The 27,989-nt window shown below is 42.5% G+C and overlaps 1 long non-coding RNA gene across 1 annotated transcript; it reads right to left on the bottom strand.

Annotated features, from left to right (window-relative positions):
- Window positions 1-6,098: 6,098 nt before the first annotated feature.
- On the bottom strand, window positions 6,099-24,523 carry LOC121104606. Its single transcript, XR_005836938.1, has 3 exons — window positions 24,258-24,523; window positions 7,689-7,840; window positions 6,099-7,381 (listed from the first exon to the last, which is right to left on the bottom strand). It is a non-coding gene; the product is annotated as an uncharacterized LOC121104606 (long non-coding RNA).
- Window positions 24,524-27,989: the final 3,466 nt, after the last annotated feature.

The following is a 27,989-nucleotide window of genomic DNA, read 5'->3' as shown; positions in this document are numbered from 1 at the left end:
CCCTCTCCTTCTGCCACTCCCCCTGATTGTGCGAGCTCTCTCTCTCTCTGTCAAATAAATAAAATATTTTTTAAAAAGAAATACTTGTAATACAAGTATAATAATAGAAATGTACACAGTGTGCTTTGAAAATACAAAGATTTTCATCAACTGACTGTCCATGGGAGTAAGGGAAGTCTTTGTGGAGAAAGCAACAAAATCCATGAGTTTTGATACGGGAGTTGGAGTTTTCCAGTAAATAGATCAGGAGAAAGACGTTCTTGAAAAAAACAAACTGTGTACAGGAATTTGAAATGCAAAGAGATTTCTAACTTCTGCTTAGGATGTCAAAAACCAAAAAGAGGATTGCTCCCACTTGACACCAGAAAAGGTTGGAGACTCTAGGAACTCGTAATTTTTCTTGAATCCACCAAAGATCTGGCGTCACAGAGAAATCAATGTATCTGAAAGTTCAGTAAAAACAGGTGCCTCCAAGGAAAGACATGTACATGTTTGCCTGGAGCAGCACACGGGAGGAAAATAGGGCTGCCATACAAGGAGGTAGAAGCTCCACTTTTGATAAAGTGCTCAAGGCTGGGAGAGAACTGGCCTGAGAATGCGAACACCCAGTACACATGGGCAGTGTGCACCAGGGTGGTCTGCACTCCCTCGCAGGATCTCTTCCACAGGCCTCGCTGGATGTGGCTGAGAAAGAAGGGCAAGCAGGGATCTGGAGAAAGCCTCCTTCGTGTTACAGGCCTGGGGAAGGAAGGAGATACTGTTGTCAGAAGGAAAAGAAGCCCTACGCAGATCTTTTACGTGTATTGCTTTCCTAGGGCTGCCGTAACAAAGGGCCACCGATGGGGTGGCTCCACAATACAGACTTTTTTCTCATAGTTCTGGAGGCTGGAAGTCCAAGATCAAGGAGTCACTGGGGTTGGCGAGAAAAGGATCTGTCAGGCCTTTCTCCTTGGCTTGCAGTTGGTCACTTCCTCTCTCTGCCTTCACATCATCTTCCCTCTGTGTGTCTGCTCCAAATTTCCTCCTTTTTTAAGGACATATTGAATTAAAAGCAACCCTAATGACCTCATTTTAACTGGATTACTTCTGTAAATATCCTGTCTCAAAATAAGGTCACATTCTGAGGCACTGGAGGTTAGGACTTCAATATATGAATTTTGGGGAGAACATAATTCAACCCCAAACACACCCCCATGAATCAAAAGACTTAAGCCGTCAGGCGAAGGGCAAAAGACTTTGTTCAGATGATGAAAAACAAGTCACATACTAGAAGAAAATACTTACAAAACGGTTATCTAATAAAGAACTTGTTTCTAGAATAAAGAAAGAGCTCTCAAAACTCAATGATAAGATAATTTTTAAAAAGGACAAAAAGAAGCTTTTTATCTTGATGAAGTCCCAAAAGTTCATTTTTGCTTTTGTTTCCCTTGCCTTTGGGGATGTGTCATGAAAGAATTTGCTGTGGCCGATGTCGAAGAGGTAACCATTACTGCCTATGTTCTCTAGGATTTTGATGGATTCCTGTCTCACATCGAGGTCTTGCATCCATTTAGAGTTTATCTCTGTGTATGGTGTAAGAGAATGGTCAAGTTTCATTCTTCTGTATATAGCTGTCCAATTTTCCCAGCACCATTCGTTGAAGAGACTGTCTTTTTTCCATTGGATATTTTTTCCTGCTTTGCTGAAGATTAGTTGGCTTTATTCATAATTACCCCCCAAAATCCAAATACCCTTCAATGGGTGAACTGATGGACAAGCTATAGAACATATATAAAATGGAACACTACTCAGCAATAAAATGAATCAGCTACTGATACGTGCGGCAATGAGAATAAAGCTCAAACACATCATACTAAATAAAAGAAGCCAGCTTCAAAAACTGCAAAAACGTCTGGAAATTTCAAAACTAAAGGGACAGAAAACAGATTTGTGGTTGTCATGGGCATAAGGCAGGGAAAGGCGTTGACTGCCAGGAGCATGAGGACATCGCTCAGCGTGATGAAATTGCTCTCTGTCTTGATTGTGGTGGTGGTTACACGGTGGTTTGCGCTATAAAAGATGAATTTTACTGCATGTGAATTGCATCCCAATTAAAAAATACTTTAAAAAAACATACAAAGACACGTGTGCAGATTATCATGTTGAAGTGTTACACGTTCCGAGCAGCATAGGCTTGCTGTGTTGGAGTTAGGGAGGCGATAACGGTGGGGAGGATGTTGACCAGGAATGCTCTTCCTACACTTGTCCCTTATCCTCAACAAGGATGGTTCTTAGTTCTAAAACTTTGAAAGGAATAGAAGTAATGAATATGCATTTGGAGAGAATAGTTTCACAATGGATTTGATTATAAGGACAATTAAATATCTAAAATTCTACAAGTTTCCAACTTACCAGAACAACACTATAAAATCTGTAGTAGATGGTATGCACAACAGAAGTAGTCATCTATTTTTATGTGTACAGTTCTATGCTATACAAAAAAAAAAAAAAACCACCCCACTTTATAACTCTATGAGTTGTTCATAACTAGAATTCTTCTTTACAGATACCAGATTTTGGTGTTCAGTTTTCCTTACAGATCTTTTCTGCTTCAAAATCTTTCAAACAGGCCTTTAGTGATTTAGCTTAGTAAGTTGGTGATCTATGTTTCCATTATGAATATGGTTATTATATCTGAAGATCTGATCATGTCTTTCTATTGCCATGGTATCGATCATTCTCTTCCCCATATCATCTATAAGAGATTCTATGATATGCATATTGACACACTGTGCTCAGTGTCAAATTTTCCAACATTCCCTTCATTCCTCTGCTAGTATTAATCTCTGTGTTCTTGATTTATTTCTTGGGTTGAGCTTCTGCTTAGCTAATTCAATTTTCCACACTGTCAACTCTACTTGTTAATGCTTCCAGTGATTATTTTAATTGTTTCATACAATTTTTGTTCTCTTCCACTGTTTTCCCTCAATCTCTTCTTGCTTACCAGAAGTGATATCTCAATTTCTATCTTAGGGAATGAGTCATAGCCACACTTCTATAATCCAGAATATCATGTGTTGAATTTAAATTTTATTTCAAGCTCAAGTTTCTTCTGAGCTCCTAATAATTTGGAGCCCAAGGGACCTATGTTCCAATGTTAGTTCCACCTTTTACTCGCTGTGAAGATTTGGGGGAGGTAAACTCTTTGCATTTTAATTCTGTTTTAGTAGATGCTGTTGATGCTCAACCCCCATATTCCCTCAGGCCACCAGAGTTCCCAGCTTTACACATGAAGTGCTATGTCTGTCATCTCCTCTGCCTGAGGTCTGTATGCAGGCCACAGGACCTTGCTCTGCCACACTCAGCCTCCATGCAGAAGTGTGTGGTGAGGCAGGAGAATTAACACCCCAGGGCAAGCTTCAACTCATGGCAGATGGGAGGCTCTCCTCTGGAGCAGGGTAATTCCAAGATATATTCTACATAGTTTTTCAGAAGATCTTAAACAGATTATGGACTTTTCTACCTTCTTTGTCTTCCTTTCTCCGTGGCCATTACCTGTGTATTCTAGAACCATCTTCCAATAAACTATCTGCACCCAAGCTTTTGCCTCCGGATCTTGGAAGAACCTAAATTAAGATACGCATCTACCATCTGACCTGTTCTTTGAGGCTCTTCTGGTTGGCTGCAGGGAGACTATTTTTCTTCCTTGGTCTGTCCATCTTTCCCATAGAACTCCAGATGCCAATCTCTGTTCTGTGGTATTTGAGCAGTCCATTCCAAAAGACTTGGTAACTGTCTGTGAGACTAGATGGTAAGGCCCTGAAATTCCTAGACTAAGAATCAAGCTTTGCCCAGCTCATTCAATGGCAGGAAGAGACAGGTGGTTAGCTCATAACCCAATAATACAACATCCTTATTTTTGTTTAACGAGCTCCCTCTTCTCTCTTATCCCCCAATTAAATATATTTCTATAAATCTCTTTAGAATTTTAAGTAGATGACACTCCTCTCCCTTTGTAAAATGAGAATTAGAATACCTAAAAATTGTACCATCCCAAAGAGAACCCCTTAGTTGTTTTTGTTTGTTTGTTTTTGCCTTGATGAGAATCACCCTTGACAATCTGTGAGAATATACATGTTATGCACTGAATGACAGAGATAGGAATAAAGAACCTGAGGTGAAAGTCCCCTACTTTCTTTCTCTGCTCCCAGAATGGGGGGACTGGGTTAAGAAGGTACAAGTTAATGTCTTCAAGACGCATTAATTAAAGGGTTTGCAAACTATCCCATAAATTCCACTTGATCTGAGGAGTCAAGATTTGGTTCCTGTCTTGATATGTTTTCTCCCAAAAAGAACTTGTCTTCTTTCCCCGAAGCTGGGGAATTCCTAGGACTCATAGTGATTAGCTGATGAGATTTATGGATTCAAACGCCCCCCCCAGCTCCAGTCTTCTTACTCCTATAGTGGAGGGTAAGGGAGAGTGACGGAGCCCTCATCCCAGCTTGATCTTGTTCTTTGATAATTTAAAGATGTATATGACTAAAAACTATTCTAGACTAAATTCAAACTCAACCCTGTTCATGAAAATGGGTTCCTGAAATATAATAGTAATACTGCCCAAAAGTTTCTATTGCTTACCAGTAATTGCCCTTGAGTTTATATTGTTTTGCATATGTACTCACTGCAAGAATTGTTTTGTGTCTTTTTTTTCTTTCTCTCTAAAGACAGCTCTTCACCTTTAACACTTATCACGTGCCCACTGTGGATCAGGCATTATTTTGTGTGCTTTAGAAAAATTATCTGAATTTATCTTCACAGCAACTCTGAGAAGTAAATGTCGTTTCTCCCATTTGAACAGATGCTAAACACAGACTTAAAAGTTGAAGTAAGAGTTAGAATCTATATTTAATTCCTCTTGCTGCAAAGCTCACGCCTTATATACTACACCATGTTCTTCTTCTGTAGGAAGACTGGGTCTGCTTTAAGGAGTTCATTGCACTTTATCATTTACCTGCAGGGCCCAGACTACATCCCATATTCCCAGCTTCTCACTTGGTCACTCTTAAGCTCCACTTCTCTTGACCAACCCATAAGATGGAGATAATTGATAAGCCATTAGAGTCAGAGCCTTGAGAGTATGTAGTTGCTCTGGGATTCCTTCTATGACTGCCACATCCTATGGTAACCCCTCCATTCACTGGCTCAGCATTGGGATAGGGAGACATCAAATGGGACAGAAGAAATTAAATACTTTCTCTCATGCTCTTTCCCATTTAGTTTCCTTCTTCACTTTGTAGGTTGTTCTGTTGATTGATCTGTAAAGAAAATGGGCCAAAAATGTTATTGGAAAATTTTCTCTCTTGGGCCAGATCTGGGGAGACCAAGAAGATAACAACCATGTCACAAATGTCAACAGCAATTCCCTGTTTCACTTTCCAAAAGAGGAAATCTCAGTCTTCGACCAAGGTCTGTTTATTACTAGGGAGTCTCCCAAATGATGCTGGCAAGTACCCATCACTTATTATCTGATCCCTTCCTGTAAGGAGCTGGAGTGTCAGTGGTTTTGATCCTAAGGCATGCGACTTCGGGGATTGTGTTAAATTCTAGAAATAATTACCATTTTCTTTTCATTTGTTTGGGTGCTTGTATATATTTTTTGGATATAAGGTTCAAATTTGTCTTTACTTTCTTAAGGAGGCTATGGCAGAGGCTGCTAAGCATTTAGCAAATCTTTTTCCCTTTCTTCTTAGGCACACAGGTAGTTATAGCTCTAGTCTTCCTTGCAGTTAGGTGTAGTCATGAGGTTGAGTTCCATTCAATGGAATGTGGGCAAAGGATGCATACGTCTTTCAGCCTCACCTCTAACACTCGTATGAATTTTTCCTTTCTCTCTATTCCCTCATCTAGTGAGTGAATGTCCACATTGCAGGGTATTTTTGGTACCCACATCTTAAAGATAAAAAAAATCCACGGCAGGTCGGTATACTGAGTAACTGGCTTCAGTTCCTTCATCAACTGAACTTGCTGTGGATAAGAAATGCACATGTATCTTGATAGACTACTGAGTGTTTATTAGTTACAGTGGCCAGCATTATCTATCATAACTATCAGGTCAAAGACCCAAAAGAGGTAAGAATGAATGCTAAGTTTCTTCTGTCTTCAGAGTTCAGAATGCTCTGCAACCATGACCAGGTCCCCCAAAAAGTCCAATCCCTCGATCTAGGCATTTACCCCATAAATAAAAGGTTACACTTGACCAAGTTCGCCGAATCAGTTTGTGAGGAGCTTGGGTTCCTAGTCAAGTCTTCTGAATCCTGCATTCTTGTCATTTTACTTCCTACCTCCCTATTGTTTCAAAAACAAAACAGAAGAAAAACTACTGACCATCAAGAGAGATGGGTGTGTCATCTTAACAAAAATTCTTAAGGAATTTCAAGGAATTCTTAAGGATGGCTTTCCTCGTGGTCAACAGTAATAAAGTAAGAGTTAAGTCGGTTTTGTTTGCTTATAGTCACATCCACAAGGATTTGGCTATGTGCAACAATAGTACAGGTACTCAATAAATACATACTAGGTGAAATGCTTGTTTGCATATGGGGATATATGGATATGTTGGGGGAGAATTGGCTCCAGTTGGTTGGGTCTGAGTCTCATGTGGCTGGAAGGGCATTGACATCCACTCCTAAGACACAAAGGAATGTCACCATTCCCTTCTTTATTCCCACACTGCTGGCATGCTTAAAATGTATCTGCAAGCCCCTCCACAGAACAGATGCTGCAGGAAGGGTGGGGCATCATTCAATGCCCATGATTTTCCCCGAACGCCTCTCATGTGGTCAAGAGCAGTGGGGGAAGAGGGACATGAAGGGCACTGAGGAATGAGGGCAGAAAGTTGGAGAAAATAAATTAGAGAAGTAGAGAGACAGGAAAAGAACCAAATAAGAATAAAGATTTCATTAAGTCTATACATCCCCACAAACTCCTTCAGTATGGTCCAGGGCAAGATGAAGAGGTTGCCATAGGAAACGTTGTGACAACAGCCTAAGGGGCCTCTTCCCCTGCCCCAGCGCCCCTGACACCTGGTGTGACGGTGCTCAGGGAAGTAGGTAAGTGAATGTGTAGTCTGACTGGAACTGCAGGAGTCTGCAAAAACACGGCAGGAGATAATGTTGGGGTGAAAGCCCAGGGCCAGAGGTCAGAAGGCCTTGAGTGGGAGGGCAAATACTTTCAAATTACAGGTTCGTGGAGGATAAAGTTGTTCTACTTCACAAGCCAAATGCTTCTAGGCTCACAGTGTTTCAGAGTTCAAGTTCTCCAGATCTCTTATGGCCAGAAAGTTCTCTGCTCTCCATGGACCTCAGGTACTGCAATGGGATCTTCAGGCCTGATGGTCAGCCTTCAACTAAAAGGGAAACAGCAAAATGGTTTTTCAAGTGTCTGGACAAACTTCTTCTGAACAGAAGAAACCTAGCATTCATTCTGACCTCTTTTGCCCTTCACTCCAAATGTCCACCATGCTGATGATCCACCCAAAAATCATATCCCAGGACTTGACATTTTATTCTCTCAGAAACAAGAGAACATGCAGCCACTGGGAACTGAAGTGAGATGCCTTATTATAGTCATTTGAATGTGAGATACAAGTCACAGGAGCAGACATTCTAATAGGGCAGTCATGGGAGCTGTAGCAAGGGCTGAGAGAAACCTACCTGCCGCATACCACAGACTGCGTGACGTAGTGGGGATGGCACAGATGGGAACCGTCCGCAGAGGGCTTGAAATGAGGCTCTTTGGTTGTGTCTTTATAACAAGTTATATGGGTCCTTTGTAGCAAGTTGTTTTGCTGTGCTGAGCCTCAGTTCTATATAACAATGAAAACAATGTACAATAATAATAATAATAATAATAACAACAAGATTTAATGAGAACTACCTATGTGCCTAGCCCTGCTCTAAGAACATGGCATGCATGATATAATTTAATCTTCCCAGCAATTATATGTTAGGCATTACTATTATGCCCTTAATAGTTAGGTACTATTATTATTTTCTAATAGTATCTTACACTACAGGTCTGTTCTAAGAATTTAGATAAACTTATCTTAAGACAAAACATCATTTTAATAATAATAAATCACACTTTAGAGATGCCTCCTCTACTTGATTACATCTATCTATTGATTGATCAATCGATCTATATGTCACCTATCACATCTGCCTTGACTTTCCACTGTCCCAGTGCATCTACTATGTTACCAAAGCAAATTTTAAACAATAATATTAAAACACCTAAGAGCACTATTGTTAATCATTGCATATATGCCTTTCCCATGGTTGTGAATTCCACCAGTTTATTGAACAGCAGTATTTTATATGTATTTACACCTTTACTAACTATCACATCTTATGTGTTCTATAAATGTTTGAGAAGATCTGTTTGTTGTTAATCATTTATTAGGTATTTACTATATGTCAGGCACTATGCCAAGAACTTTAAATACATTATTCTGATATAATCCTTACTATAATACTATGCAGTCTCACAATTAAGCATGCATTAGAATCACATGGAGAGCTTGTTAAAACACAGAACTCTAAGTCCCATGTCCAAAATTTCTGATTTAGTAAATCTGGAGTGGGGACCCAAGAATTTACATTTCTAACAACTTACCAAGTGATGCTGATGTTGCTGGTCCAGGGACCACACTGAGTATCGTTGCTAAAGTTGCCATTTGCATTTTAGAGACAAGAAAATTAAATCTCAAATTGTTGAATAACTAGCTGTATTGGTTTTCTAAGACAGCTATAATGAAGTGCCATAGACTGAGTGGCCTACACAACAGAGATCTATCGTGTCATAATTCTAGAGACTAGAAGTCCAAGATCAAGGTATCGGCAAGGTTGGTCCCTTCTGAGGGCTGTGAGGAAAGGGTCTGTTCCAGGCATCTCCCCTGGCTTCTGGTGGACTGTGGACAATGTTTGGTGTTCCTTGGCTTATAGAACCATCACCCTCATCTCTGCTGTGACGTCTACCTGGTGTCCTCCCTCTCTGCATGTCTGTGCCCTCATTTCCCCTTTCTATAAAGAACACCAGTCATATTGGATTAGGACCTACCCTAATGACTTCCTATCCACTTGATTACCTATGTAAAGACCCTATTTCCAAATAAAGTCATATTCTTAGGTACTGAGGGCTAGGACTTCAACAGATGAATTTTGAGGGAACACAGTTCAACCATGATACCAGCCTAATCTCAAGGCCATACAGCCAGTAAGCATTAGAGGTAAGATTGAAACCCAAGACTGTCTGATTCCAGAGCCCACAGTCATAGTCATTTCACTGATTTGACTCCTTGGTGAATGAAGTAAGTGAATAAATATACAGGTAAATCAAAGAAGTTGCTGGAGGAAAATTAATTAAAGTCCTGCTTTTAGGTCAAGTGACAACAGAAAACTCTTCTCCTGGTGCCCTGCAAAGCACAGGAGACACTTTTAAGCTGCGATATCTGGTTTGATCTGATGTATGATACAGGAGTGCAGACAGATGTGACTGTCCCTAGTACACAGCTGCCATTCCAAGGGTCCCAGTCAAGAAGTTTGACTTTTCTGTCTTGTTGGCAAATAACACAGAATGTTCAGGGCCTCCAATTAAAAAGTTTCCATTTGCACTGACTTTCTTGGACCTTCCTTCATCTAATCAGAAGGGACATCTGGCCATTTCAGGTGGGCCTGGTGCAATGTAAAGGTAGTGCCCCTTTTTTTTCTGGGACAGCTATGCAGGCTTCTCAGGGCTGGGAGGGGGAGGGGAGCAAGGTGGGGAAAGAGCTAGCTAGGTCAAACAGCATGGTTGCATTTTCTCTCTGACTCTTGAAGGCTGAGATTTGTGGATAACATAAAAGGTTACAGCCCCTCTTTGGAAGCCACAAATAACCCTGCTTGGGCCATGACAGCTCAGCAGCCCTTGGCGTGCCATTACACATTTCTGCCTGGGATTCCAGCAGTGCATTCGAGCAGCTGGCCCCAAAGTGCAGTCTCCACAGAGCGTGTCGTAGGAGCTCTGGGTCGCTGGGGAGCCATTCCCTCCTATGACTCAATGCCCAGAGACAGAGCTCAATCTAATGAAATTACATACTTTCTGGAGTGATTAATAAACATGGTCTATTTCTCCATATGGGATGAATATTCTTAAGAGGAAGGAATGTGAGTTTGTGGGGGTGCACTTATGTATGGCTCTACCTTCACCTCCATAGAGCAATGGCTAAAACTCCAACATCTTGGCACAGAGAACCTAAGGAAAGATTCTTTAAAAATAGAGTAACGCCTCACCCCCAACACACACACACACACACACACACACACACGAGTGCATGTAAAACTTGCTAAAATCTGGTAGTTTGGAACTCAAGTTAGTGGTATTACGTTATGGTAGTTTCCTAATTTGGACACTGTATTGTGGTTCTGTGCATTATTAGATGGGTAAAGGTACACAGGAATGCTGCACTGTTCTTGCAGCTTCTCATGAGTCTTAAGCTACTTTAAAAGTGACTTTCAGGGACCCCTGGGTGGCTCAGTCCTTAAGCATCTGCCTTAGGCCCAGGGCATGATCCCAGGGTCCTGGGATCGAGCCCCACATCGGGCTCCCTGCTCCACTGGAGGCCTGCTTCTTCCTCTCCCACTCCCCCTGCCTGTGTTCCCTCTCTCTCTGGCTGTCTCTCTCTCTCTGTCAAATATATAAATAAAATATTTTTTAAAAAACTGATTTTCATAGTGAGAAAGGGCAATTACAACAGCAGCAAACGACAAACACAGAGAATTTTAAATTACTGACTAGGCATCATCATCATTCATAGAAGGCATGGTACAAAACATTAATTAAAGCATTATGATAATTTCCAAGTCATATGTTGATTTTGAGAAATTTCTTGCATGGTCTTTTGTTGGATATGGGTCTCCAGCTAATGATGTCCCTGTCTGAGTCATGACTTGACGTTGAAAAAAAAAAAAAAAGGTATACAGAGTGTCTACTGACTCCTCCATGTTGGTGACAGTCATTAGGTTATTGATGTCTAGCATTTCAATGCATCCAGAGGGCAGCTGAGTGGGTGCCCGCCCTGGATGTCAGCACCTTCCATGTGCCCCACACCTCTGGTGCCTGGCCTTTGACTACGTGCAATGCTGCTGCCAGTCTGGGTCGATCTGGAGCAGTGGATGAGGATCACACATCCCTAGGCTGCTGCCATATTGGTCCACTCAGTGGACCCAACCCAGTGGGTTTGTCCAGCATCCATGCCCACCTGTCCTCAGGACCTGGTTTTCATGGCCACTGCTGTCAGGGCATCATTAGGTACTTTCAGAATCATTAAATAGAAAATTCTCTTTATCAGAATGATGTTATTCATGGTGCAGAAGCCTCTTCCAGCATTCGTTGAATTAATAATTACACTCAAAGTTTTCTTTTTTTTTTTAAAGATTTTATTTATTTATTCAACAGAGATAGAGACAACCAGCGAGAGAGGGAACACAGCAGGGGGAGTGGGAGATGAAGAAGCAGGCTCATAGCGGGGGAGCCTGATGTGGGGCTCGATCCCATAACGCTGGGATCACGCCCTGAGCCGAAGGCAGATGCTTAACCGCTGTGCCACCCAGGTGCCCCAACACTCAAAGTCTTCTAATTCTTATAAAACTATCCAAGATAACCTTTTATTCAACATCTTTATAATCATTTAAATCATTCTGTGTCAGAAAACCTATTTAACTATGATCATTGGGGCATCCTATAATAATCAACTTGAACTAATGAGTGCATATTAGAAATAATATAAATTAATCATATAGTTTCTCACAGCTACTATTATATAGTTATTAACTAAAATGAAAGTATTTCATGATTTTACCAACTGGTGCATTTAAATAAGTCCATATCAGCTGAATATCAGCTCTGCTTGAAACCAGTCCATGGTTCTTTAAGGCTGGTGAGCTCTCAGTCACAGGAAATGTTCATGAGAAAAATATGCAGACATTTTTAAGGGAGATAATTGAAAAAACAGATCTGTTTGCATAAATGTCTCTTAAATCCATAAATCAATAAATCAATGAATAAATGAATACTTAAAATACCTTAAGTTTCTTCTGACCATGCGATACAAGGATTCTAGCTCCTCTACTCAAAGAGGTAGGAATTTAGCCATAAACATGACAGATAAGACTCCTGTGGAGTTTTCATTTCAGTAAGCTAAGGAGAAGGAAAAAGGAGGGAATAATATAATTTCAGATACTCATAAAAGCTATGAAGGAAAATAGAACAAACAATAAGAGAATGGCAGATTGTTCTAAATAAAAATTTTCAGGTTCTTTGTGTCTCTTTGTTTGTTTTAAACAAACATGTCAGAGTACATAACTCCAAAGATATGTGGTCTTACATTTTAGCCACTCTGACAGGTGTAAGGTGATGATATCTCATTGTGGCTTTGATTTCCTTTTCCCTGATGATGAGAGAAAATGAGCATCTTTTCATGTGTCTGTTGGCCATCTGCATGTCTTCTTTGGGGAAATGTTTATTCAGGTCCTCTGTCCATTTTAAATCAAATTATTTGGGGTTTTTTGTTTTGTTTTGTTTTGGTGTTGAGTTGTGTAAGTTCTTTATGTATTTTAGACATAAAATGAAAAACACAAAAAACAAATGTTGGTGAAGATGTGGAGGAAAAGGACCCCCGTGCATTGCTGGTGGGAATGCAAACAGGAGTAGCCACTGAAGAAAACAGTGTAGAGTTTCCTCAAAAAAAATAAAAGTAGAATTACCACATGATCCAGCAATTCTACAATGGGCACTTACCCAAAGAAAATGAAAACACTAATTCAAAAAGATCTGTGCACCCTTATGTTTATTGCAGCATTATTTACAATAGCCAAGATATAGAAGCAACCCAAGTGTCCAATGATAAATGAATGGATAAAGAAGATGTGGGGTGTGTGTGTGTGTGTGTGTGTGTGTGTGTGTGTGTGTGTGTGTTCATATGTATATAATGGAGTATTACTCAGCCATAAAAAGAATGAGATCTTGGCATGTGCAACATGAGTGGAGCTAGAGGGTATCATGCTCAGTGAAATAAGTCAATCAGAGAAAGACAAATAGCATATGATTTCACTCATACGTGGAATTTAAGAAATAAAACAAATGAACAAACAACAAAAGAGACAAACAAACAAACAACAACAACAAAAAAAAAACCAGACTTAAATACAGAGAACAAACTGGTGGTTGCCAGAAGAGAGGTGGGTGGGGGGAGCTGTGAAAGAGATAAAGGGGATTAAGAGCACACTTATCTTGATGAGCACTGAGTAATATACAGAATTATCGAATCGTTATATTGTACACTTGAAACTAATATAGCACTGTATGTTAATTGTGCTTCCATTTTTGTTTTAATTGTGGTCTTATTCCCAACCCATGGGATGGCCAAACCTTCTTTTCATTACTGTTTCTACTGTGAAACTACTCTATTGGACTTTTCTTTCAGCATATTGGGAATATTCTTCTGACTCTCCTAAATGTCAGGGAGATTGTGCTCCTTGAGTTTGGATGAGTCCTATGAAAAAGGCAATTGAGTCGTGTGTGGTGTTAGACGGTGGACCCTAGAAAACAGCCTGACACAGAGCTTATATGCTAGTGCGGAGGTAGGAGATGCAGTGCCAGAACCGTGGGGTGATACTTTAATACAGTGTCCACAGCATCATGAGAAAACGCATCCGGTGGCTGGCTCACACAGAGTACCCCTGGATAGGCCATGCGCAACTGCCACACCTTGGCATAGTCCGTCAGAGAAAGAAGGGGGCTGGCATTTATCTGCCATTCCCTCCTGTCTCCCACTTCTCCTTAGTTAAGTTTTCCCCGCAGGATACTAACAGCTCATGCTTCAGAGTTGTGTGATCCAGCCCCTCTGGGCATAGAGAAAATGAACTCCTGTGCTCAGTGACAGGGAACTGCATCTCAGCTAGGTGGATGGAGGAGCCGTAGCCTCCCTGGGGCTGACTCTGTTGGTCCTGGGCTCTCACTGTGGAAGGCTCAGTGGAAGCCATCTCAAAAATCCACCACCATCATCAGGGGGGCCAAGGCCAATGGCAGTGCCAGGAATGAGAGTGGCAGGTGGAGCTTCCCGTCCAGCAATTGGAATAGAGCTCAGCAGGCAGGGCAGGCCAAGTGAAATTGGCAAAGCACATCTATCAGGTCCCATATACTGATCATAATTTGTGATCATAGAAATGGCTCTGGAGCTAGTTCCTAGGAAGGAGCCTTGGAACGTGTTGAACAATGGAAGTCTAATTATTCTCTCACGGTGATTGTTTTGAGGATAATGTTCTCATATATATATTCTATATGTTTATTACAAACAACGCTATCATTATTTTGTATTCTTTTGTCTCTTTCTAAAGCTTCTCTGTGCAAACCAATTTTTGTTGAAATATGTTTAACGTTATAGAAGATACAGTGAACTGGACCTCTCCATGTGCCGTTAACCTTACACGGTTAAGAGGGTGTGGTGAAATGTTTAATCTAATCTACTTCAGTGTTCAGAGGCCAATCTGGTATTGTTGGTGTATGTTTCCATCGAATTCAGTTGGCAGAAACGCCTTTGATTTCCACCCAAACTTTCAAAAAAAAAAAAAAAAAGCTGAGACTCAGAACACAAAGATAATCATCTAGATACCATTATTGGTAATTGGGTGCTTCTGAACACCGGAGATTTTTAGCACCTGACACGGAGCATAAGTGAGGTAAGCAAGGAATAAAAGTTGTCTGTTTTTTAATCTCTATCAGCTGTAAAGCTCTGTGATGGTTCATTTTCTGTGTCAACTTGACTGGGCTATGGAATGCCAGAAGAGCTGGGAAAACATGATTTATGGGTGTGTCTGTAAGGTTGTTGCAGGAAGAGAGTAGCATTTGAACTGGTGCACTGAGTAAAACAGATGGCCCTCTCCAATGTGGTGGGCATCGTCCACTTCCTGGAGGGAGCAAATTAAACAAAAAGGCAGAAGAAGGGTGAATTCGCCCTCTCTCTGCTTGAGCTGAGACAGCCTCCAGCTTCTCCTGCCCTTGAACGTCGGCACACCTGGTTCTTAGGTTTTCAGACTCAGAATAGGACTTAACACCATCAGGCCCCTGATTCTCAGGCCTTTGGACTTGGACTGAATTACTCAGTATTGGCTTTTCTGGTTCTCCAGCTTACAGACAGCAGATCATGGGACTTCTTGGCCTTCATAACCACATGAGCCAATTCCTAGATGCCTCATGTATGTAAATATATATATCTACATATGCTATCAGTTCTGTTTCTTTGGAGAATGCTGACTAATATGAGCTCATATCCACTTCCACATAAATAACCCACAGTGAGGCTAATCCTGGTCTTGAATGCCTAGCCAGATGAATGCCCAGCCAAGGCTATCAGGAACCCTCCTAACGAGCCCACAGTCCTCTCCCATCCTAGCTTATCTCTCAGCCTTTTACCTGCCCCTCCATGATCACCCATGTGCTCCCTGGCTTCTTCTTAGCCTAGACCCCTCTGGCCTGCTGTCCCCTCCATCCTATATTCCTTCGTGTCCCCAAACTTGTCGGTTATACCGTAGCATAAACCTCCTATTTAGAATGGTAGTTCACAACCATCAGTGTTCATTTAACCCACCAATGGCCTTTTTTTTTTTTTTTAAATACTGATCGCCAGGCCCCACCCAAAACAAAATCAAATTTTCAGGGCTAGAACCAAGACACTTTATTTTTATTTTTCAAACCACCATAGATGATGCTGAAGAGCAACCAGGTGATGAGCCACTGAGTTAGAGCAGGAGATCTGTAGCCTTCATGTAGTCCCACAACTGCTTCAGCCTCCTTCCCTTTTGCCCTGCCTCTTCTTGCCTTGCCATCCACCTGCTGTTCTGGGCACCAACCTTCCTCCTTGATCATGGCTCCCAAGCTCTCATTTCTAGCCAGTTCACTTGATGCCTTGATCTTAGAGTTGGTTGTGTCCTAACAGTTAGACTCTCAGAATTAGATACCACCCAGGAGATTCCCTAATATACCTTCCTCTCAACTGGCATGTTTCTATACCAGAGCTTTTTCACCTGGGGTCTGTAAACTTCAGTGGAAAATATTACACCTTCACTTTCCTTCCATTATGACTGTAACCAATAGTTATATTTGTATTAGTCATCTTGAATTTAATCACTAATAGATTTCACAGATAGTTCATATCAATGTAGTTATCACAACTGTCTTAACATCTTATATATTCTCCTTATGGCCTCGAAATGATAGTTATTTGATCTCAGGCTAAATACTATTATTTAATGTTAATAAGGAAGAATACACAGTACCGTATTTCAAACATTTTAAACATATTCATCTTTTTCAAGATAACTATTTTCCTTATAAATCTATGTAGTTTTACTTCGTATATCTAACAACAGTATTCTCCACAATGAGATAGCACTACACCCTCACCAAAATGGCAAAAATTAGAAATTGACAACACCAAATATTAACAACTATGCAGAGTGATCAGAAATCTCCTATGTTGCTGGTGAAGGTATAAAATGGTACATCCATTGGGAAATGTCTACTACTGTCTTATAAAATTAAATATCACCTAACCTATTTATTTATGCATGGTAAATGAAATGTATGTCCACAAGAAGACTTGCATAGTATGTTCATTGCAGCTGTACTCATAATTGTTAAAAAAAAAAAACACATTGGAAAGAGACTAGGTGTCCATCAATAGAAGAATAATGAACAATCCATGGATTATTGGAAGATGGAGCACCAAGGGAGCACCACTCAGGAAAAACAGTAATAATAAATGAAATACTGATGCAGGTAGTATCAGCCTGGCTGACCCTCAGTAACATGCTGAGTGAGAGAACCCTTACCCCAAAGAGTACATATTGTGTGTTCCATTTGTACGAAGCTCTAGAACAGACCAAACTAATCTGTGGTAGAAAAACAAATCCGAATGGAGGTTGCCCTTAGTGAGGTGCAGGTGAGAGCTGCTGGAAAGGAACGAGGGTGCGGCTTCCTTCACTGAGTATAGCTTGCAAGACTTGCCCTTGTTGTGGCATGCGCCAGTGCTTCTATCATTTTGGTTGCTGAGTAGTACTCTTTGTGTGAATCTACCACCGAATTTTTATCAGTCTTCTACTGATGGACACCTCATTATGCTTTGGGCCACTCTGGGGATGCAATTATGAAAATGCTTGTATACGTTTGTCTTAGGACCTAGAGATCCTCACCTTTTGAAGATGACTTGATGCTTTCCTTCCTGATTAGGCTGTCTGTTTGAGGGTCCTCAGGAGCCCTATCAACAGCATAGCCCTCTTTCAGAAGCAGCCTTGGTACCCCTGCACTGTGTCTTTAGCACTGGAGGAGCATGTGCCACTGATAACATTGTTATGTAAGTGAGGAGGACAGCTGGGAACGGCACATTGTCAGCCTCCACTACTAAGTAGAGCTGGCTCAGTGAGTTGCTGGTGCCTGCTGGTCTTTCTCAAATCCTTTTTTACACACATGCCATTTAAACTTTGGCTATCTTCAATCCTGCTGGATTTAACAGTCTTCTCTCATATAGTTTCAGCTACCTGGATGCAAGTCCACTTCTAGGAAATGGACATCATTCTTAACTGGAACCCAGAGTCCATTCTCTGGCCACCCTCCTATGGAGCCTGTTGTTGCCCTTACCTGACCTCTAGTGTTGCAATGCCATAGTACTCTTCCAGGATATCAGACCCTCCTGGTCCAACTGACCTCTATAAGCAGCCTAACTCTAATGGCTGACATCTGAACAACTCTGTCATTCATTGACCCTCTGTCTAGTTTCTTCTAACTAGACCCCAAGTCAGGCCATTTCTATTACCCAAAACCCAAGCCTGACTAACGTCTTAAAAATGAACTGATTGGGACCCTTATAAAACATTTCCATGTGACCTCAGTGACACCACAAATGACTTGACGAGGAAGGAGCAACATGGAGTGCTTCATGTCTTCTCTAAACATCTCAAAATTTCATTCTTCAGTTCTTACTTGAAACAAATGTTTCACACACACAAAAAGATAATTGTCCTCCTGTGAGCTCCCTTTTGAATGTCGTCTCTCCTACCTTAAAATGATGTTTCCTTAATCACTGCCTCTAAGTTTTCTTAGGTTCCAAATTAAGAGTTTTCCTATAAGGAGATATGGTGGATATATGAAAGAGAAAATATGCTTACTGGATGCCTTCTATGTGCTAGTTTCTATGTTCCATTTAACAGTAAGTAGAATATGTGAGTTAGGAGTTTTGTTCACTGCTAGTGACAAAGACTGGAAGTAAAGTTGTGAGTGAAGTAAAGATCTTTCCTGAAGATCATGTCTCTTTCAGATAAAGGAGTTCATAGGTAGGCAATCCTGGACAGGTATAAGTACCCCACAGATTCATCAGAGACCCTAGACAACTTCTATCTTTAGCCTCTACCATCTTAGCATGCATCTTCTAGTCTCCAAAATGGCTGCTGGGGCTTCAGCTATCACCATCTGCATTCCAGACAACAGGAATGAAGTACAGGGAGGCACTTTACAGCTGTGTCAGCTCTCTTTAAGAAGCCACCACATCATCCTTTGGCTTATTCTCTTTAGGCAGTGATTAGTCACATGACCACACCAAGATGTAAGGCAGTTGGAAAATGTCTACTTCTAGCTGGGCACTGTCATCCTAAATGAAATTGAGAATTGTTTTGCTTGTTCGTTTTTTCTAAGTAAGAAGAGAAAATGGCTATTGAGTGGGACATAGAAGTTTCTGCCAAGGGGCAGATTCCAGATTCCAGAATTAGGCCTGTTTTATGCTAAGCTCATGCTGCTTCTGTGTCATTAGAGCCCTCTGGTATGTTTTATACTTAGGTCCTTAGAGAACTGCTAAACAATTTTCGGGGTGTTAATCACTGCCTCCTTTATACCACATCTTTGCTTTGCATCTCCTTCTAGCATTGCAAATATCTGAACACATTTCTTTCTTCCCCACTTAAAGTCCACCAAGGACTCAACTCATATGTTTATCCTTACAGCAAAGTACAGAGCCGAGTTCATTGTTTTGATAGGCATTTGATAATTGATAAATGATTACAGATCTAAAATGTATTTGCCCCTCTTTGTCCAGCACATGATCCAACCCCTCCATGACAACTTATAGAAAAGAAATTGTTTTCATCTTTGCTACTCCCAAATTCACCTGTTCTACCATTATTTGGGGTATGCTTTTATTTTAACAAAATAATTGGAACAGAAATGCACGTGTGATGGTTGTTGGCTACCAACTGGAATGGGAATTTTGCCAAGCTTTGTACACCTATTTTGCTCGCAGAGTGTCAGTGTAATGCTTTTTACCTCTCACAGCTCGTTCTTAAGAGACATTATCTCAACCAGCTCTGAAAGGTATAACACTTTACTGCTGTTACACTTAGGAGCAAAGGCAGAGAAGGTAGAAAGGCCTGTGGTGTCTAAACTAATGCCATTACAGTGGATTACGAGGTGTGTTTATGTAGCTTTTAGATCACAAAACCCACTCGTAGCACTATCTGAAGATTGCAAAAGGAAAATGTTAATGGCAGGAAATGCTAGATTCAGTAAAAATATTCTCTATGCTTTGGACCACATTATGGAAAGATACATTTTATAAGGATAATTTTACACTGGGTGTTTTCTGTCATCTGCAAAGTGGTTTAGAGTTTGTTTAGAAGTTAACTCTTAGCAGGCCCCCAAAGGAAGATGATGGCAATGAATTAGTCTGCACTGTAAGCTAGATAGATAGATAGATAGATAGATAGATAGATAGATAGATAGATAGATAGATAGATAGATAAGCTGAGGCATAGAAAGATCAGTGGTGAAATGCTGCAGAAGGGCAGAGACTCAGTTCACGGTCTTTGCTTCCTTGTGGCCCCAGATTGCCAGGATGGTGAAGATATAGCTCTCCCAACTAAAGAACCTTCACAGAAAGATACCCAGGATGGGGAGGCATGGCTGGAACCATGCATATGATGAAGGAGTCAAGAACTGGGGATATTGATTCTGGAGAAGAGGAGGCCTAAGAGGACATGGTCACAAAGGAGAGGAGCAAGGTTTGGCTTTTAGGAGCTCAAAGGGTAGGACCAAAATGATGAAGGAGAGGAACCTATAGAAGATAGACTCCAGCTCATTACAAGGAATAACTAAAACTAAGCATCCTTAGAGCTGTCCAGGTAGTCTGACTAGGAAGTGAGTTCTCCGTGGCTAGAGGAATTCAACCATAAAGTGGATGTCTGTTTGGCAAGAATCATCAAACAAGAGGCATGAGCAAAACCGCTGCTGCCCTGACTCCTCTCCCCTGCTCCACCCCAGCCCCAAGATTTCTTACCAGATTGTTGCAAGAGTCTCCCAGCAAATCTCCCTGCTTTGGCTTTGTCTTTTAGCAAAAAGAAAAAAGAAAAAAAAATCTACAGGAGCCTGAATGACCCTTCTAAGAGTAAATCAGATCATTTCACTACTCTGATCCAAACCCTCATATATGGGGCGCCTGGGTGGCTCAGTCATTAAACATCTGCCTTCGGCTCAGGGCATGATCCCGGTGTTCTGGGATCAAGCCCCACATCAGGCTCCTCCTCTGGAAGCCTGCTTCTTCCTCTCCCACTCCCCCTGCTTGTGTTCCCTCTCTCGCTGGCTGTCTCTATCTCTGTCAAATAAATAAATAAAATCTTTAAAAAAAAAAAAACCCTCATAAATTCTCGTCTCACCTCCTGTGAAAAGCACAGTCCATACAATGTTCTAAAGAATCTGTAAAATATGGCCCCCCTCCCGGCTACCTCTCTGAACTCATCTCTTGTTACTCTCTCCTTACTCCATTCCACTCCAGCCACATTGGCCACCTTGTTATAACTCAAATGCCTCAGGCGTGCCCCCACCTCAGGGCCTTTGCACCTGCTCTTCCTTCTGCCTGGATCTGCCACGAATTACTGATCTCTTCCCAGCTGTCACTTTTTCAGTGAACCTCTCACAGACTGCCTCCACTCTTGTACCTCCATCTGCTATCCTTGTTTTATTTTCCATGGCACTCCACACCATCTGGCATATCATGTTTTTTATTTGCTAATGTATTGTCTCCCCCCACCACATGAATGGAAGTGCCGTGAGGGCAAGGGTCCATCTCTGTTTTGTTTACAAGATACATCCAAAGAACCTGGAGGGGTGGCAATGCCTGTTATAGGATATGTATTTGGGAAATAAATGCTGAATGAATGAATGAATGAACCCTCAGAGACAGGGTTCCTCAGGAAATGAAAATGTAGACTCCAGAGAGCCACTGGATAGGTTTAAATAAGGTCATCGTATCATTACTTTTGTGTCTAAAATGATCTCTCCAGCAGAATCAGGAAGGGAGACTTGGGGTTTCAAACCATGCATATAGAAAGGGAGGCCACAGAGAGGACTAACTCATAATCCAGGCAAGAGGCACAGAGGGCAAGAGTGCTGTGCTTGGAAGAGATGTTTTTGGATTTAAAACTAGGCAGAGAAATTCCATTTTGGATGCCTAGTTTATCTGTACAAAGCTATTGGGTTCCCTAAGAGCCCTTTCTCTGCTGGGCCCCAAACTTCATCACTACAAAGTCACATGGTCCATGCTTTCCTTTCCAGTATGGTGAGAGGGGGTGTAGGAATGTTTTCCTTGGCTGTCATAGTCCCAAATCAGGACCAATAGAATCAAGTCCAACCAGAGCCCAGATCTAGCCCAGCTCCAGAACAGACCGGACATTTGGTGTGTGAACAGACAGCCCAGATACCAACCCCCAGTTTCCATTACAAAAATAATAAAAGTTCGAGGGAAATGAGATTGGAAAACCAAAGTAAGTAGAAGACTCAAGACATCCTCCTATTTGTTTTTCTTCTGTTTCTAGGCCCTGAGCCAGGAGGGCCCTCTTCCCAGCGGTTGCCTGGTTACAGCCCGAGAGGTTCGCCAGAGTAACATCTGGAATAAAGGTGGGTGGGCAAGGAGCCAGGGTCTGCTCAACTTGAAAGGGGTCTGAGAAAGAAAGGAAAATAGAATTTTTTTTGTCTAATTACTGCCCAACCTTGAGGACAAAGGAAGGAAATATTTGAGATAAACAGAAAATATGTTAAAAGGTTTTCTTTAAAAGGGTTATTACAACTCATTAACATAGCAAAGGAATAGGAGGCATGAGGGAACTCTGGAAATTACAGCCATTTAATTAGTTGTGTTTTAGAGTGGGCATTTGTCACTCGTGACCCTTGGCAACTCTGGATTTTGTGTCATTTAGTATTATTTTTGAGTGCAGCCTGGTTTAGAGTAAAGGAACTACATGAAAATATCTAGTAATTATAATGGTAATATTAATCACAAATATTTATCAGTTGCTTACCGTGTTCCACTCTATATACATTATCTCATTTAATCCTTGTCGTCCTTTAAATAAGACTGAGCCTCAGAGTTGGTAGGAAGGTTCCTACTGAATAGCTCTTCACAATAATCATAATTGTTCCTATTATGATAATTTAAGACCACTCTGATTTTAACTATAATAGGACACCTGAGAGTAGTGTAGGACATGCCTCAAAAAACAAAACAAAACAAAACCCAGAATCTAAATATTTTTGTTCAGGCAGAAATGATCACATGATTAAAACCTGGAAGCAAATGGTTAAATACAGACAAGGGAGCCACAGCTAGAATGTAAACTCCTAAGGGCAGGGCACATAATTCTTCTGTTTGTTACTGTACCGACAGGATGCAGCAGACGCTGGCGCCTAGCACTAGCTTAGTAAGTTTTGGTGACTGTGCTAGATAACTACCAGTCTCTGATCAGAACTAATCAATACACAAATCCAAGATGATCCCCACTTATTGGTGATATTTGACCCAAGAAGAACTCCTGTTGAAAAATATCCTCCACAAGATTCTACTCAGGTAAACTCCGCTTTCCAAACTAAGATCCTGTTGGGTCTTTGGCTCAGGAGCCTCCTCTTCTATCAGTCAGATGGGGGTAAAGGAGGATTGCATAGAATGTTGAGTTCATACAATTCAAAGCACATGCCTCTTTGACACCCACAGAGTGCCGAGCTCTCTGGCACTGAGCAGTACAGACTCAGGAGTAGATGAATCACCGTCACTGCCCTCAAGAAACACAAGGCCCAGCTGGAGAGATGGGGCCAGAAGTGAAGAAATGGATTCAATGCTATGCCAAAGACGTATCTACATGAAAGGAGGAGGAGGTAGCTTGGCAGTTAGGAAGACATTGGAGAGAAGACGTGGTGGAATTGAGCCTCGCAGTTGTGATTGTCAGACACCCAATGGCGGAAAGTGTAATCCAGGAAGAGGGACCCGCTTGCACGAAGACAGAGAGACGTGAACATGTGCACAGCGTAAGTGGAGGGCTAGCCGGCGCGATGTTGGGAGATGAGGCAGGATCACTCATTCAAGGGCTCCTGCAGCCTGTTGACAAGTTTGGATTCTGTTCTCCAAGTACTGAAAACCAAAAGGCGAAGGAAACTTTCAAAAACAGAGTTTTATATTATCAGGAGTTAGGGATGGGTTGGCTGCAGATGATAAGAAAGGAGTATGAGGCATTTTGTCACACACGAAGGAGGGGGCACAAGTTTGAAGAGAAGATAATAAGGTCAGGTTTGGGGTGTCCTTGTTGCTGTGTGTCTTCTAAGCAGCCAAACAAGCAATAGAGACAATGGTCGGGGGTTCGGGACAGTGATGGTGGCTGAAGAGATGTTTGGGGATTCATGCTGGTGGAAAGGGAGAGGATGTGCCTGCTCAGGGCTGAGGGGTGGTGATGTGTAGAGCTACGATTCTTTCCCTCTTCTAGGTCATGAATCTTTTGAGAATCTCATGTAATGCTATGGACTTCGTGTCAAGAAAACATCAAAAGCTACATGTGTACAAAAAGTCTGCATTCAATGTCAGGATGTTCCAAGACTCTAGAGAGGCACAGAGCCTCAGTTAAGAGACTCTGGAGTATGGGGAGGATGAAGAGGGGCCATGCTGCATTCCTGGCTGTAAGAAGTCTGGGTGGTGAAAAGGTCGGAGACATTCAAAGAGAAGTTTATCACAGCGTCACACTCCACCTGCACCCCAGGCCCTTGCTTCCCAGAAAGCCAAGTGACATTTGCTTCTGAGTTTAAATATTCAGATTTAGCAGAGTAGACTTTTGGGCTCTTGTCAACTCTTCAAAATAGTTGACAAACCCCCCTTCCCACCTTCTTACCTGTATTTCCTTTTCCAGGCGCTGCGCCATACTGATGTGCCTTTAGGGGGGCTCCACGGACCCACAAGGAAGAGGCTGACCAGAAGTTCACTTCGGATTCTTCACAACTGTGAGTTACTAACCTGGGAAACGTCTATCCTGCCGGTAAAAGACACTTGGGGTTTTCTCTAGAGCTTCACAGAATGGCAAGAGTTAGTTTAAAAAGCAAACCAAGGGGCGCCTGGGTGGCTCAGTCGTTAAGCGTCTGCCTTCGGCTCAGGGCGTGATCCCGGTGTTGTGGGATCGAGCCCCACATCAGGCTCCTCTGCTGGAAGCCTGCTTCTTCCTCTCCTGCTCCCCCTGCTTGTGTTCCCTCTCTCGCTGGCTGTCTCTCTCTCTGTCAAATAAGTAAATAAAATATTTTAAAAAAAATATAAATAAATAAAAAGCAAACCGAAACATGATAACAGTAGAAAACAGCTTCTGGACTTGTAAGTGTTCTTGTCCTTCCCGCAGCCGGCCTTGAAACCTCAGCAGCCAGGCTTGTGACTGTTGCGGGACATTGGTCAATAAATAAATCAGTCACGGTACAACAAAGCCCACATCTTTCCTGAATTTCTCTGAAACACTCCTGTGTCCTTCTGCCTCCGTGACAGGTCACAGCCTGAAGTCCCTCTCTCGGTACCATCTGGTCTTGTTCTAGCCATGCAGCTGCCCCGTTCACTGGTCCCCTCACTCCAGGATGACCCCCTGCTCTAGCTCTTGTCTCCTACCTCTCTCCTCCTATCCCCACCCCTGTCTATCACCCACACTGCCTTTCAGATTCTTTCTAAAATGAAAATATTGACTCACACCTTCCCTTGCTTAGACTGGCGTCAAAGCCCTTAGATCTGGCCCCACCCACCTCACCAATCTCCCTGGCCTCCCTTCCCCCACACCTGCGTGTCAGCCACGCCACCCTACCTCCGTCCCCAAGACATGCCTTCCTCTTTACCGCCTCAGTGCCCATGACCATCTTGTTCTAGAATATCTGGTGAACGCCAATCTCGTCTTCAAGTTTCACCTCAAACATTGTACCCTCCGGGGCAGCCCCTCTGACCCCTTCCCCACTCCCAGCGAAGACCAGTTTTCTTTCCATGAGCTCCCGTGAAGTTCCGAGCACTTGGCTCTAGCAGCACACGATGAAGAGCGTGGATTGTGCTGTTTGCGTAGGAGTGTTTATAGGCTTGTCTCTCCCCACACTAGACTTTGAGCTCCCTGACACCAGTGGTACATTATTCAAGCCATGCCAGCTGCAAGGATGCAACCATCCAGGGGTTTCCCCAACTTTCTCCTCAACCAGGGAGAAATTCCCTTCAATGCAGAGTTTTCTGAAATATTGACCCAAGGAAGCATGGGCACATTTAACCTCTTTAGAAACACTTTTCTAGGACAGGAAGTGAAATGTGAATAGGAAAGTGATTCCTCCTAGGGTATGTGATATTTATTTTTCTTATTAAAGTGGGGAAAATGTGTAGCAATCGCTCTGTGTTACCACATGCACTTAGGTCCAGTATTCTCTGTGATACTTGCCCCAAATTCAGTCTGTTTTCACCTCCTGTTGATTCATATGATTTCATCTTCTCTCCATTCCCTCCCCTCCCCTTCTCTCCCCTCCTCTCCCTTCCTCTTACTCCCTGCCTAGTCACACAGCAAATGTGAGCTGACTGCTTCCTCCCCATCCTGTCTTGGGGGATACAGAGCTGTGCTTCCAAACATTCATGTGCCCATGAATCACCAGCAATCTTATTAAACTGCAGAAAGAGATTCAGCAGGTCGAGGGCTGAGCCCGAGATTCTGCATTTCCAAGAAACCCTCAGGCAATTTGGACCAGACTTTAAGGCACAAGAAGGTAAGGGACAGGGGGTGAATCTGACAGAGACTGTGCTGTCAACAACAAGATGACCTCGAGAGCCGGTCCCGACTTGGCCTCCGGGTAGGCAGTTTTCCCCTCCATGTCCACCAGGGCTGTCCTCCACAAAGGGCTAATTCCTGCTTTTCTTAATTGAGATATAATTGATAGATTGGTAGTTGCCAGAGGTGGGGGGGTGAGCAAAAGGGGTTAGGTGGTCAAAAGGTACAAACGTCCAGTTATAAAATAAGTCTTGGGGATGCCATGTACGCATGGGGACTGTGGGTAATGATTCTATATTGTCTTGTGAAAGTTGCTCAGAGAGTGGATCTTAAAAGCTCCCATTAAAAGGCCTATTCGGAAGCACCTGAGTGGCTCAGTGGGTTAAGCGTCTGCCTTTGGCTCAGGTCATGGTTCTAGGGTCCTGGGATCGAGCCCCACATTGGGCTCCCTGCTCAGTGGGGAGTCTACTTCTTCCTCTCCCTTTCCCTCTTCCTCTCCCCCGGCTTGTGCTCTCTCTCTCTGTCAAATAAATAATTTAAATACACACATACATACATGCATAAAAAAAAAAGGCCTGTTCACGATTGAATGGGAGAAATATGTGCGAGGATAATGTGGGGCCAGGAAAAGGGGAGAGGGAGACATTCCTTCTTTGCCCCCCAAAATGAAGGTTTGGGTGGTGAGCCAGGTCAGAGCAGTGTGCTCACAGTTCTGACGTTCCTTTGAAGCTCAAGCTGACCCAGCTATGAAAGTTCGGATTCCGATGTTGAGACCTCGAAAACACAGCGAAGGGAATCTCATTTGCATGCTCAACGAGGGTGAAGGAAGAGACCGAATATCTTCCCAGGAACGTACCCAGAGGCCGAGGGGCCGGGGGCTCCTTCTTGCTGTCATCAGGTGGCCGCCACAGGATGTGGGAGAATTAATACAGGGCAGAGACTGATAGGTAGGAAATGGAGAAAGCCTTGGTAGTGCCCCACGCTCTCTCTGGCCGCGCTAGAGGAGAGAGAGGGATTTGGTAAGACCCTCTGCAAGCTTCTGCCCAGATCTGCTGCCGTGTTAAAACAGCATAAAGCTAGGAAACCAGGAGGCTCAGGAAATAGCAAAGTCTTCTCACAGACGCCTAGCCTCCTCCCTGCGCTTCAGAAACCGAGAGCCCTTGCATTGCCACCTACCGCGTGGTGGGTGGGTGATCATTCTGGTCCACTGCCTCGTCCTTCTTTATCTTTCTTTTTTTTCTAATTGTGTCACCCAGATTATTAGTTATTTGTCCCTCTCAGATGCATGCAATCATTCATTCACTTGTTCATGCATTCATTCTCACATCTCGTCTCTTGCAGATACTTAACGTACACCTGTCATGTACCAGATACCGTATATGTGTTTTCACGAAAGGCAGTGAAAATAACACATAAAATGAGACAGAACTGACGATACAGCTCCTTCCACTTTTCAGTTGAGGTTGATTAGTTGATAGCATCCTTGGGCTACTGTTAGCTAAAAACCAGCCCGATTTCAACACTATCCAGAACACCCACCTCTGTCTTGTCCCCAGGGATATCAAGAAGTCACATTTCAAGTCCCTGATTCACTTCAGGCACATGATCTCTTTTCTTTCTCCTTGAATTACCAACCGAAAGACCTTATTTTTAAAGGAATGAATGGTGGTTTAACCTAATTCCTGATTTATTTTAGCAAGTGCGTACTGGCTCCCGGGGAGCATAACATTCCTGTCTAAACGCACACAAATGATCTCTTTAGCCATCCGTTCTCCAGTGGTGCCTCAGAGCCAGTAAAGTCACTGCTGCAACACTTCATAATCCCTCTTTAGACACCTTTCCAGAACGTGACTGTCTTTG

Source organism: Ursus maritimus, unplaced genomic scaffold, assembly GCF_017311325.1.
Source record: "Ursus maritimus isolate PB19 unplaced genomic scaffold, ASM1731132v1 scaffold_22, whole genome shotgun sequence".
NCBI classification, from domain to species: domain Eukaryota; kingdom Metazoa; phylum Chordata; class Mammalia; order Carnivora; family Ursidae; genus Ursus; species Ursus maritimus.
This window is presented reverse-complemented; position numbering and strand designations above follow the sequence as displayed.